The sequence below is a fragment of the Bos indicus genome, chromosome 14, assembly GCF_029378745.1.
Source record: "Bos indicus isolate NIAB-ARS_2022 breed Sahiwal x Tharparkar chromosome 14, NIAB-ARS_B.indTharparkar_mat_pri_1.0, whole genome shotgun sequence".
In the NCBI taxonomy this organism is placed as follows: Eukaryota; Metazoa; Chordata; class Mammalia; order Artiodactyla; family Bovidae; genus Bos; species Bos indicus.
The window spans coordinates 7810781-7824444 of NC_091773.1; the positions used below are offsets into that span (position 1 = coordinate 7810781).

Sequence of the window (13664 nt, forward strand, 5' to 3'; positions counted from 1 at the left end):
GGGGCCAACAGCTTTATCAGTTGACAAGCTGGGTGGTGTAGGAGGAGGGTCAAGACAGAGACCTGGGGCATAGAGGGCAGTGGTCTACAGAGAAAGTGTTCAACTCCAGAGTGCTGTGCAAAGGCAAAAGCTGCCATTGTGTTAGTGTGCACACATGCTGAGTCATGCCCAACTCTTTGCAACCCCAGGGAGTGGTAACCCTCAGGGGTCCTCTGTCCATCGGATTTTCCAGGCAATGGGGTGCCATTTCCTTCTCCAAGGAATCTTCCTGACCCAGGGATGGAACTTGTGTCTTCTGCATTAGCAGAATTCTTTACCATTAATGCCACTTGGAAATACTTCTTACCCTTTGTTAGATCACCATATGTTAGAAGATCATCGAATTCTTGCATCTATTAACAGAATCTGGCAAGTGTTGAACTTACCAGTGACCACAATCCCCTGGTACTTCAGCAACAGCTGCAGGATCAACATTTCAGCAGAGCAGGCCACATGGAACCATCCCGAGCCAACATCTGGGGGCATGCCATGGTATTCACGGTAAATTAGAAGTGTGACGGTGCTTTCAAACAGCGAGTGCTCTGACACCTACCCAAGAACCACACTCTCCTGCCACCCACGCCTGGTGGGAGATGTGCCTGGATGTGTATGGACACGTACACCAACCTCTCTCCCCTTCCTCCCTCGCTTTCTCCCTTCGCTTCTTCTCTTTCTTGCTCCCGAGCTCAGACCAGCACATGGCACCTACTCTGGGCTACACGTGGTGGAGCTGAGGGTACCAGATCCAAGGCAGAGGCAGAAAGCAGGCACTTGTTCACTGTCTGTTGGGAGGCAGCACAGCTGGATACACATGCAGCTTCACAAACTCAGCATCTCTTGATGTTTAAGTCACAGTTGAAAATATCTGGGAACTGTCCACTGCAAGAAAACCTATCTCTCCTGGATGTGACTGGCTTTAGAAAGCGATGGGAAATGTGGGGAAAGCATTAGGTGTCAGGGATGTGTTTGTGTGTGTGTGTGTGTGTGTGTGTGTGTGTGTGTGTGGTGGGGGGTGGGGGGTACTTCTTGATGCTGTCTTCCTTTCTTCTTTCTTTTCCTCTGTAAATTCTTGGAGACTCACATTACAAAGTTAGTTCAGTTATTGAGGCATACATGCTAAGTCGCTCCAGTCGTGTCCGACTCTTTGCAACCCATGGACAGTAGCCCGCCAGGCTCCTGCATGGGATTCTCCAGGCAAGAATACTGGAGTGGGTTGCTGTGCCCTCCTCCAGGGGATCTTCAGGACCCAGGGATCAAACCGGCATCTCCTACATTGCAGGTGGATTCTTTACTGGTGAGGCTCTGGGGAAGCCTCTCAGTTATTTATAATAAGCATTTATTGTCTACTATGTGCCTGGCATTGATGTAAGTGATCTCATCAAATTATCTTTGTAAATAGATAGATGTCCTTATTCTTACTTTGGTAAATGAAAAAATTGAGAAATATTGCATTTCTTGCCTAAAGATGTTCAGGTAAGATGATAAGAACATAAATAGAGTCACAGATGGGGAAACAAACTTATGGTTACTAGAGGATAAGCCAGGGGGAAGAGATAAATTGGAAGATCGGGATTGACCTACATACATTGTGTGTGTATGTAGGTGTGTGTGTGTGTGTGTGTGTGGTGTGTCCTTGGTCACTCAGTCAGGTCCAACTCTTTGCAAATCCATGGACTATAGCCCACTAGGCTCCTCTGTCCATGAGATTTCCCAGGCAAGAATACTGGAGTGGGTTGCCACTTCCTATGGCAGGAGATCTTCCCAACTCAGGGATCGAACCCATGTCTCTTGCGTCTTCTGCATTGGCAGTTGGATTCTTTACCACTAGAGACACGTACGTAGCCCACCAGCACTAACAGCTTTGAAGAAAACATTTATCCTTATCTGCTTTGGGCTAATCTCAGACCCCAGGTCACCTTTTCAGGAATTTACACCAGCTCTCAATAGATTCTCCCGTTCAAGTTCAGGACCAAATACAGAAGGGCTTTGTGAGTGCCCCTGTAATTACTCTATGACTTCAATTTTCAAGGCAGGAATTTTATTCTTTAGCTGAGAAATATCTTTAAAAATAATTTCAAATTAATTTTCTATTTACTGGTTTTGGATCTTTTAAAGATATACACATACCTGTAATAATTTTAACTCAGCATCTGCTAAAGAACAGAAGGTGCAGAGTGTACTAATGCATGGAGAAAATACAAATTAGAATTCAACAAATCTGGATTTGTGTCCTGGATATATCATGTCTTAGCTGTGGGGCCTTAGGGAAGTTGGCCAACCTCTCTGAGCCTTGGTTTATTCACCTAGTAAGTGAGAACTGGGGTTTCCCAAGTGGCTCAGTGGTGAAGAATCGTCCTGCCAATGCAGGAGACGCAGAAGATGCCAATTTGATCCCTGGGTTTGGAAGATGCCCTGGAGAAGGAGATGGCAACCCATTCCAGTATTCTTGTCTGGGAAAACCACAGAGGGGCCTGGTGGGCTACAGTCCATGGAGGTCCCAAAGAGTCAGACACAACTGAGCATACACACACACACACACACAAGCAACAACCAGCACATCTATCCATGAAGTATGGTTTGTGGATAAAAGGACCCAGAGCGCCAAAGTTATAAGTCCAAGTCCAAAGGCCCAAGAACCAGGAGTGGTATTGTTCAAAGGCAAGAAAAAATGCTGTCCCATTTCAAGCAGAGAGCAAATTCATGTTTCCTCCACCCTATTGTTCTATGCAGGCCCCCAACAGGTCAGTGTCCATCCACACTGAGAGGGCAATCTTCTTTACCGCCTACCAATTCAAGTGTTAGTCTCTTCCAGAAGCATCCTTATCAGCTCAGTTCAGTTCAGTTCAGTCACTCAGTCTTGTCCGACTCTTTGCGACCCCATGAACTGCAGCACGCCAGGCCTCCCTGTCCATCACCAACTCCCGGAGTCCACCCCAAACCCATGTCCATTGTGTCGGTGATGCCATCCAACCATCCCATCCTCTATCATCCCCTTCTCCTCCTGCCTTCAATCTTTCCTAGCATCAGGGTCTTTTCAAATGAGTCAGCTCTTCACATCAGGTGGCCAAAGTATTGGAGTTTCAGCTTCAACATCAGTCCTTCCAATGAACACCCATCAGCTCACCTGGAATAATATTTTACCTGTTAATCTGGGCATCTCTCAGCCCAGTCAAGTAACATAAAATTAACCATTGCATTCAGACAGAACTCAGATCTTTTTGCTTCCAAGACCACTTTGCCTGGTGTACGTTTCTCTGCTCAGTAGGAATTTCTGTGGAATCACTGAACACAAGAACTGCCCACTGCTATAAAGGGAAAGCCCACCCTTGACATTATCCTGCAGAGATTGGACCCTTCACTGATCTGTCCTGCTATTTCCTGGATGCCTACGCTTTGTTGAGAAGCTTCTAAGGCCCCCTGAGAGCCAGAAATTCTGTAAAATTTGATCTGTCCATGTAGATTGCTGCCCAAAGAGGGTTAAGAGATGAACTGTGGAGAAAGTTAATTTAATCTGGTGCGGAGCCAGGAAGTAAATCAGGCCTGTTGCCAGAAGACCTACTGCAGTTAGAAGACAAGACCCTCTCATTCAAAATCGCCCGTGGCAATTCGATCCTTATTAAAGCGGGATGTAAAATCATAATGTGGACATTGTTGCGATTCATAAAGGATTTTATAAAAAATGTCTGCTGGGTGAGTTCGCTGTCCCTCTTAAATACAGGAGCCATTAAACTGCCTCAGTAACTCTGGGAATATTAAGGAGGACTTACTGGGGACAATAGGCTACATGGGAATCCCTCATGGATTTTCTTCTTTCTCATTACTTAACCCCTGCCATTTAACCCCAAAGCCCAGAGCTCCAGAAAACGGGAAAAAGCCTACAGTGACAAAAAAGAAATTACCCGCTCGGCAGTACCCAGAGGCTCTTCTTGAGAAGGGTCAGCCATGCCCAGAAACTCAACAGTCCTGGCCAAGGGCAGGCAGGATGCTGGCATCCCCATGCCTTCAGCAGAAGAGAGTCCGAGGCACAGATGGCAGCTTTCCCCTCCCAGCCCAAGCTGAGTTTCCCAGCTGACACAACCAGAATTCTATCTAAACTCCGAATGGGGATCCACACCACCTATCGGGACTGGTGTCCCAGCCGGACCGCAAGCCCCTGGCCCACGGGACTCCTCCCGGTCACCCTCCCATGGCCCACACACTGTGACTCACACACACAGGATTTTCCTAGCCTTCTGGACACTCAGAGAGGAGCTCCCAGCTCATTCCTCCCATATGATGGCCCTTCTTGAACACAAGTACGAACATGCTGCATGAGTATGGTAGATACTCTGCCTACTAGGCTGGCCTCTTTGGAATAAGGGCTTCCCTGGTGGCTCAGCAATAAAGAATCTGCCTGCCCTTGCAGGAGATGTAGGAGACATGGGTTTGATCCCTGGATCAGGAAGATCCCCAGAGAAGGAAATGATAACCCACTCCAGTATTCTTACCCGGGAAATCCCATGGACAGAGGCGCCTGGTGGGCTACAGTCCATGGGGTCGCAGAAAGTTGGACAGGATTTAGCAACTAAACAACAACAGCACTGGGATAAGCTCCAGCTTGTCAGCATCCCTCTGGGCAGTGCCTGGATCCTCTCGCTGAGGTCGGCACGGAGCCTGGGCTGGGTACCACTTAACACATCCCATGAGGCCAACCACAGGGCAGGAGGATTCTGGCAGGTGCTTCTCAAGGTGGCGTTTTGCCGAGCTCCCTATCAACTCAAGCCCCAGATCTTTCCTCATGGGACAAAGGCTAATGAGGTCATTATGACCTTGACCTTAGTCTTGAAGAGAATGAGGAGATCAACTTTTGAAATAAGACAAGTCAAGCATGAAAAGAATTCAGTTATGAGGGAGAAGGTCCTACTCCTTGAGCAATCGGGAATCCTATTGATTTCAGAGGAACTGTGCCAAAGGCTTGGGAAGGAGGGAAAAACAGGTTGTTCTGGCCAGCCCTTGCCTTCACGATAGAAGCAGCCACCAGCTAGATTCCCTGTCCAGCCCCAGCTTAGAGCCCCATAAAAGGGTCACGTAAGTCTTAGGAATGGACAGACACTAAAATAACTTAATATAGAGCAAGCCACCCCCACCCACCCCACATGTCCGCAACTCCTATTAGCCCTACACACACACACACACACACACACACAATATAACTTAAAGCAGTAAGCTCTGATTACTGTATGCAATTAATTATATACAGTTTAGCAATTAAAAAGGACAAAGTACTGATGCATGCTCCAACATGGATAAACCTCAGAGCCGTGATGCTCCGTGAAAGAAGCCAAATGCAAAAGACCACAGGCTGCCTGATTCCATTGATAAGAAATGTCCAGGGAAGGAAAATCTACAGAGACAGAAAGTCAATTCATGTTTACCTTGAGTGGAAGGAGGGATGGAAGAGGGTGGAAGAGGACCATGAATGACCATGATGATTCTTCTTGGAGGGATGAAGATGTTCAAAAATTATAATGAGGTGATGGCTGCATAAATTTGTAAATATACTTGTGAAAAATCACTGACCTGTACACTTAAAATGGATGGGTGTTGTGGCATGCAATTTAATGCTGCAAGAAATCTATTTGTAAAATATAACTGGCCCTGAACCTGGATACACATTAAAGATCTGTGAGGTGGTGTCGATGAATCTAGCTGCTCTTTCTCTCCTGGATGAGGGTGAACACGGGGCTGGAAACCAGGCTTCTTCCTGGGAGAACCATGATGCTGGGGGGCGGGGGGCTGGTTGGATGGATCACAGGAGGGCACTGCGTTGGGTAAGGTGCCCTCTGTCCCTGTCGCCACGGCTTGTCTTCGAGCTTTGATCTGGCTGCATCTTGGCCTTGTCGCCACTCCCCTGAGCGGCAGTGGGGGTGCTCACTTGGGTTACAGCTACACTACTTGGCCCGTGAGTCTGGGAAAAGGGTTTTAGGATCAGGAAGGCAGACCCAGCATGTGTGTGTTTATGTATTATGACCCAGATTGTTTTTAATCGCATCTTAATCCTGCCTTGGAAGCAGCATTTATACGAAAAGATCACTAAAAAATCTGAGCAAGATCAAAGCCCCTATATCTAAGAAATGTAAGCCAGCTCTTCTGGTTCTGGGATACACTCTTCCCGCATCTAAGATTATAACCTCAGATAACCAGTGTATTAGTCTCCCAGGGCAGCGGTAGGAATATATCACAGACTGGATGGCCTAAATAACAGATTTGTCTTCTCATGACTCTGGACACTGGAAATCCGGGATTAGATGCGGGCAGGGTTGGTTTCTCCCGAGGCGGCTGGCCTGGGCTTGCAGTGACGGCTGTCTTCTCTGCGTCCGTGCCTGGTGGCACTCTGTGCTCCCATTTCCTCTTCTTCTGAGGAGAACAGTCACATTGGGTTAGGGCCCAGCTTGTGACCTCCTTCTACCTTAAATACATCTCTTTCAAGGCCTTGTCCACAAATACAGTCACATTCTGAGATGCTGGGGCTTAGGCGTCAGCATACACATCTGGGGAGGGGGTGCGGTTCAGGCCATAACACGTGGTCATAATATGTCAGGACATCCCCTTGTGCCTGGAGCTTTATGAGACCCTGTTGTCCTCTCGGAAACTCTTAAAGGTCAGGGGGATTATAGGCGTGTTTGTAAAGGAAGTAATTAAGCCTTGTGGTTGGTGAATCCTTGAGTTAAAAAACAAATATTTACTAGATTTTCCTATCTGCCAAGTACTGGGAGTCTAAAGGGACAAAGACATAGCTGCCTCCCCGCCAGGAACGCAGGGTCTGGGGAAGCGGGGAGGGCAGGGCAGGAAACAGGGCATTGTGATGCATGGAGCTACGTGCTGTGATGGGCAGTGCTCTGAGAAAGGCCTGCCTGCTAAGTCTCTTCAGTCTTGTCCAACTCTTTGTGACCCGTGGACTGTAGCCCTCCAGGCTCCTCTGTCCATGGGATTCTCCAGGCAAGAACATTGGAATGGGTTGCCATGCCCTCCTCCAGGGGATCTTCTTGACCCAGGGTTCAAACTCACATCCCTTATGCCTCCTGCGTTGACAGGTGAGTTCTTCACCCCTAGCATCGCCTGGGAAGCACCTGGAGGAGAGGACCCTCACCAGTTGTCAGGTGCCACCACCAGCTAAGGCTGTGAGGAATTTGAAGATCTTACCTGGCATCTCAGGACTTCCCCCAACCCAGCTGACCCTGAGGAAGTGAGATCCAGGGGAAGGTGATTCCAGAGGAACAAAAGCCACTCAAGAGGCATTCGTGGGCAGGTGACCCTGTACCCACAGGTGACAACTGTGTAAAATGCATCCCAGAATTGTCCTCTCAAGGGCCCAGGAAGCTGGGCATATGTTCACATGCTCTTTCCCCTTGCTGACTGGGGTTTGTTCCGGGAGGTGTGAAGTCTTCACACCTGCCCTGTGCTCTGTGAAGCTGGCTTCTGCCAAAAGCAGCCGTGGGGCAGAGAAGCAGCAGGAGGGAAGGGCCGGTGGCTGGAAGCAGGTGTGGCTGCTTATTGCTGCTGCAGACGAGCTGAGATGGGATGGGACCGGGGGGCACCCACAGCCTCTGGAGCACAGGGGAGGGGGCCCTCGTCAAATTGAGGCGAGGCTATATGGCAGCTTTCCAGGAAGGGAGATGGCATGAGCCAAGGAAAGACAGAGGAGTCGGGTATGGGAGATACACAGGTCCGTGGGCAGAGCCACTGCGGTGGGCGAGGCCAGATGGCAGGAGGCTGAGGCTGGAGGAAGCAGGGCTCAGCTTTCCCAGTGATGGACCCTTACTCCCCTCTTTGCATGGAACTTCTTCTAGCTTGTTCTTAGAGGATATTTCTAGACCTTTTTCCAAATTGGTACTTCTCTTGATAGCCCAGGACTCACAGAAATGCCAATGCCAGCCTCCTTCTCTGCAGGAGTAATTCCCTTCTGCTGGAAACCTCAGATACATGTGTGTGTGTGCACATGTGTGAAAACACACACAGAGAATAAGTGAAAGTGAAAGTCACTCAGTCGTGTCCGACTCTTTGTGACCCCATGGACTGTATGGTCCATGGAATTCTCCAGGCCAGAATACTGGAGTGGGTAGCCTTTCCCTTCTCCAGGGGATCTTCCCAACCCAGGGATCGAACCCAGGTCTCCACATTGCAGGCGGATTCTTTACCAGCTGAGCCACAAGGCAAGCCCAAGCATACTGGAGTGGGAGCTTATCCCTTCTCCTTCGGATCTTCCCAACCCAGGAATCGAACTGGGGTCTCCTGCATTGGAGGCAGATTCTTTACCAACTGAGCTACGAGGGAAGCCCCCAGAGAATGATAGAGGATCCATCTGAGTCACATATGTGATCATCCTTTTTGGGACAGTCTACTGAGTATCCATTCTTAAACCACATTAAGCATCAACACTTTTGTTTATTTGGGAGTGAATTTGTGCCAAGCATGGCAGTAAGACCCATGCAGTCTTGGCTATAACAAGGACAAGTCCATCCAGGCTAGAGGTTCGTGAGTGTGCCCAGGCCGGCACAGAGCCCAGTGCCTGTTGGTGGATGTGAGCGTTTGGCATGCCTGTCTTGGCATGTGGAGCAGTTTTGATGAAGCATGCCTGTTTCCCCCCTCAACTCATGTGCTCTTGCCTTGGCTGCAAGAATGAAATTGTTTCTGTAGTACTAAGAGCACTCAGGCATTAGTACCTGATTTCTGCCCCGCCAGTGACCCCTCTTTCTCCCTTGGATTCTAAAAAATTTGTAGACACAACACATAATAAATGCAAATCAAAGCCACAATGAGGTACCATCTCACACTGGTCAGAATGGCTGCTCTCCAAAAGTCTACAAGCAATAAATTCTGGAGAGGGTGTGGTGAAAAGGGAACCCTCTTACACTGTTGGTGGGAATGCAAACTAGTACAGCCACTATGGAGAACAGTGTGGAGATTCCTTAAAAAACTGGAAATAGAACTGCCATATGACCCAGCAATCCTACTGCTGGGCATAAACACCGAGGAAACCAGAATTCAAAGAGACACGTGTACCACAATGTTCATCACAGCACTGTTTATAATAGCCAAGACATGGAAGCAACCTAGATGTCCAAAAGCAGACGAATGGATAAGAAAGCTGTGGTACATATACACAACAGAATGTTACTCAGCCATTAAAAAGAATACACCTGAATCAGTTCTAATGAGGTGGATGAAACTGGAGCCTATTATACAGAGTGAAGTAAGCCAGAAAGAAAAACACCAATACAGTATACTAACGCATATATATGGAATTTAGAAAGATGGTAACAATAACCCTGTATGAGAGATAGCAAATGAGACACAGATGTAAAGAACAGATTGTTGGACTCTGTGGGAGAGGGCAAGGGTGGGATGATTTGAGAGAATGGCATTGAAACATGTATAATATTATATGTGAAATAGATTGCCAGTCCAGGTTCGATGCATGAGGCAGGGTGCTCGGGGCTGGTGCACTGGGTTGACCCTGAGGGATGGGATGGGGAGGGAGATGGGAGAGGGGTTCAGGATGGGGACACATGTATACCCATGGCGGATTCATGTCAGTGTTTGGCAAAAACCCCTACAATATTGTACAGTAATTAGCCTCCAATTAAAATTAAAAAAAAAAAACACATAATAGCAGATGCATTTTAAATGGATAACCAACGAGGACTTACTGTATAGCACATGGAACTCTGCTTAATGTTACATGCAGCCTGGATGGGATCGGGGTATGGGAGAGAATGGATGTGCATATATGCATGTCTGAGTCCCCTTGCTGCTCACCTGAAACTATCACAAGATTGTTAATCGGCTATACCCAATACAAAATTAAAAGTTCAAAATACAAGACACGATAGCAGAATGAAAGGCAAAGTATCACTTGATTTAGAAGTTGAGGCCCTGTCACGAATGCAGAATGCTACAGTAACAGCATAGATGGGCCATCTGAGGCCAAGAGGAATCCTGCACCAACTGAAATCTAAAGCTTGCGCCTATCAACCTCTGGCTGCATGGAGGATGCACACTGGAGGGGGATGGAGCCCAGGGAGCTGGCGTGCTGGAGCTGTGCACAGTGGAGCCTGAACTCATCATCCAGCCACCTGTATGGGTGGGGGAGGTGGAACGGAAGGGAGGGCATATGGATGCTTTGACTTTTCTCCATGAGGACCCTGCCACGCAACCAACAGCTCTTCTTTCCTGAACTTTTACTATTGGAAGCTCTGATAGGTGCCCAGTAAGTAGGAGAGCGGCTGTAGACTATAGAAACATTCACATATGTTTGTGGGGCATATAGAAACATAGAAACACAGGACATACAGAAATCAGTGCTAGAAAAAAAAAAGTGGATCATGTGTTCTTGTTTTATTAGCACCTAACACAACAGTGCTCTTTCCAACGTTGAGTGGAAGGATACCAGATAATGCCAGCATTTAACTGATCCTGGTGGGCACAGTAGTCCTGCAGGCTTCTGACTTCAAAAAAATGATGCTTGGCACTAGAAATCATCATCGAATGGAGAAATTAAAGTGGCGATGTTGCCAACACATTCTGTGTCGCTCAAAAGTTGTCAGTGGGCCACACCTGCTCGAGCTACCCCACACAAAGCCCTGGCTGTGATTTTCTGTAACATGGGGCACCGGATGCCTCCTGGTATTCGGGCTCACACCGGGATCAGTTGCACAAGGGAAAGAGGGTTATCAGTTTAATCGCCTGTTCTGTACCAGATAATTCCAGCATTTACCTGATCCTGGTGGGCACAGTAGTCCTGCAGGCTTCCAACTTCAAAACACGGTGCTCGGTTATTCTCATAGGTTATAAATGGAAGCTTTCACCTTCCTTTATCTGCCTTTAAATGATTTATTGCACTTAACTTGTTTACAAGCCATTCTGTTCTGCTGGATCATAAACTTTTGGACTCAGAATCTAAGCTTTAATCCTTGCTGTATCTGCAGTACCTAGCCTAGGGCCTGGCATGGTGTAAGGGCTTAATAAAGGCTTGTTAGATAATAAATCAAAGAATGAATGAACAAATCACAAACACTCAGCTCATTGTCTTACACACAGTGTTCCAACTGTTTCCAGCTACACGCTGCAGTTGTTGTCTATCAGCTTGGTTTTTCTCTGCCTGTAAATCTAGACACTTTGCCAACAGACTGATTATTTAAAAAATATGCATTAAATAGGAAAACAGCGGGATATAAAAGGAAGAACAATGGCTTTGAAGATAGACGAAGTTGCATCTGAAACTTGGTGGCACTGTTAATATGGTTCAGGAAAATCATTTGCTCTTCCAGGCTGTATATAGAGAGAGAGTCTAGGGAGTAGATGTCCAGTAACTATATTCTGGGGTCTTCTGCCCATCAGGAGGATGGGGTCTGTAGCATGATGGTTACCCTAGCAACAGACCTTGAAATAAAAATTAAGGTACCCAGTGTACCCTAACGCAGCAACTGTTGAGAACAGTATGGAGGTTCCTTTAAAAAAAAGAAAACTTAAAAATAGAGCTACCATATGACCTGCAATCCCACTTCTGGGCATGTTATCAGGAGAAAAACATGATCCCAAAGGATCCATGCACCACAGTGTTCATTGCCGCAGTGTTTACAATAGCCAGAACATGAGAGCAGCCTAAATGCCCATCGACAGAGGAATGGATAAAGAAGATGTGGTACATATATTCAATGCAATATTACTCAGCCACTAAAAAGAATGAAATCATGCCATTTACAGCAACGTGGATAAACCCAGAAGCTAACATACCAAGTGAAGTAAGTGAAACAGAGAAGGAGAAATATCATTATGACTTCCTTTTTCTGTGGAATCTAAAAATAAATGATGCAAATGAACTAACTTACAAAACAGAAAGAGACTCACAGAGTTAGAGAGTGGATTTATGGTTGCCAAGGGGAAGGAGGGGGCACGAAATACTTAGGGAGTTTGGGATGGACATGAACACACTGCTATATTTAAAATGGATCACGAGGACCTACTGGATAGCACATGGAACTCTGCTCAATGTTCTGTGGCAGCCTGGATGGGAGGGGGGTTTAGAGGAGAATAGATACTGTCCATCTGAAACTATCACAACATTGTTTATTAATTGGCTATACCCCAATACAAAAGAAAAAGCTAAAAAAAGATCACCTATACCATTTTTCTAGGTTCCACATGTGTGCATTAATATACAATATCTGTTACTTTTTCTTTCAAGAATTCTGACATGTCTTCAGCTTTCTCTGCTTTATTGTTGTGTACTTGAAAGCCTCTTTGCAATGCTGATCAGGAGATCCCTGCTTTCTTAGCTCTTATTTGCCAATTTAGTCACTCTTTCCTTTTCACCATGGTTTTCCAGAGTATCTCTTGAGCTTAGCAATGGTCACTCTATTTCATTGCCCTTCTATTTACTCTTTGCCCCATATTTACAAGACGTCTGATACATGACACCAATGAATGCGTCCCCTCCCAGCAATAGCCATCCGAGCTTACCAGCAGTGAATCTTCTCTTGCCTGGTGCTGCAGGCCTCTGTGCTCCTCTGAACCCCAGAGGATGAGGATGGAGACCTCATCACCGATAAGCAGTTCCAAATCTCACCTTAGCATCTTCTTTCCTAGGCACCTCAGGGAGCCAGCTGCCATGTGTTCTGTTCTCCAGGAAGCAGATGCAAATGGAAATTTGGACACAGAAAATTTAATGAAGGGTAACTTTGCAGGGTAGATGGGAAGGATGTAGAATAGAGAAGAGGAAGAAGTTAAGCTGTGATTCAAGCCCCAAACAGGCCAACACCAGCCCAAAAGGACGTCAGGAGCCAAGAGGATCTTCAGACATGTCCTAGATGGGGGAAGGTGGACATGCCCTGTCTGAAGACCGTATCGGCTCGAGAGGTCCTATGTTCCTCCTATAAAATGGAAAATATTGCAGGCAAGGCAGTGTCAGAAGAGGGCTGATAGATTTTCAACTCCTGGTCAGACACCTGGGCAGGACACCACAGGGCCCTCCCAGGCTCCTAACCTCTACAGCCTGTCACTGCTTGCTCTCTGCTTCAAAACAGTGGAGACCCAGGATTGACTGGACCAAGTGGACAGCTTCCTTAATACACCAGGCCAATCACTGTCTTTGGAGGAACTTGGACGTGGCAGTAAGTGGGAGTTAAGAGAGAAAGTCAGCCTCTGTGGGTGGCTGGGTCTCTGTGAAGCATGCCAACCAGGAACTCATGGGACAGCCAGGTCCTACCCTAAAGACTGTAGATCAGGGGAAGCCTGTCTGTCATGGAGGAATAAAAGGTTAAAATAAACCAGAAGAGAGAAGTAGAGACAATAGTTAGAAGCCTGAGACCCTTCGGATCCCCACTTCCAAACCTCTTAAGTGAGTGAGTGATGTTGCTCAGTCGTGTCCAACTCTTTGCGACCCCATGGACTGTACCCTACCACGCTCCTCTGTCCATGGGATTTTCCAGGCAAGAGTACTGGAGTGGGTTGCCAAATTCAGTGGGTTGCTAAATCAAATTCAGTGGGTTGCTAAATCCATGACCTTGAGCTCTGTACGACTATATCCTTGTAACACATTAGTTCCAGTGTGCTACTATTACATGCACCAGAAAGACCCAATCATA

General features: G+C 47.1%; 1 long non-coding RNA gene across 1 annotated transcript in view; it reads right to left on the bottom strand.

The window, feature by feature from the left end:
- LOC139186865 (uncharacterized) overlaps window positions 1–13354 on the bottom strand; it is a 70468-nt gene extending 57114 nt beyond the window's left edge. The window contains exon 1 of the long non-coding RNA XR_011570473.1: window positions 12541–13354. This is a non-coding gene — a long non-coding RNA (uncharacterized lncRNA). The remainder of the gene's footprint in view (window positions 1–12540) is intronic.
- Window positions 13355–13664: the final 310 nt, after the last annotated feature.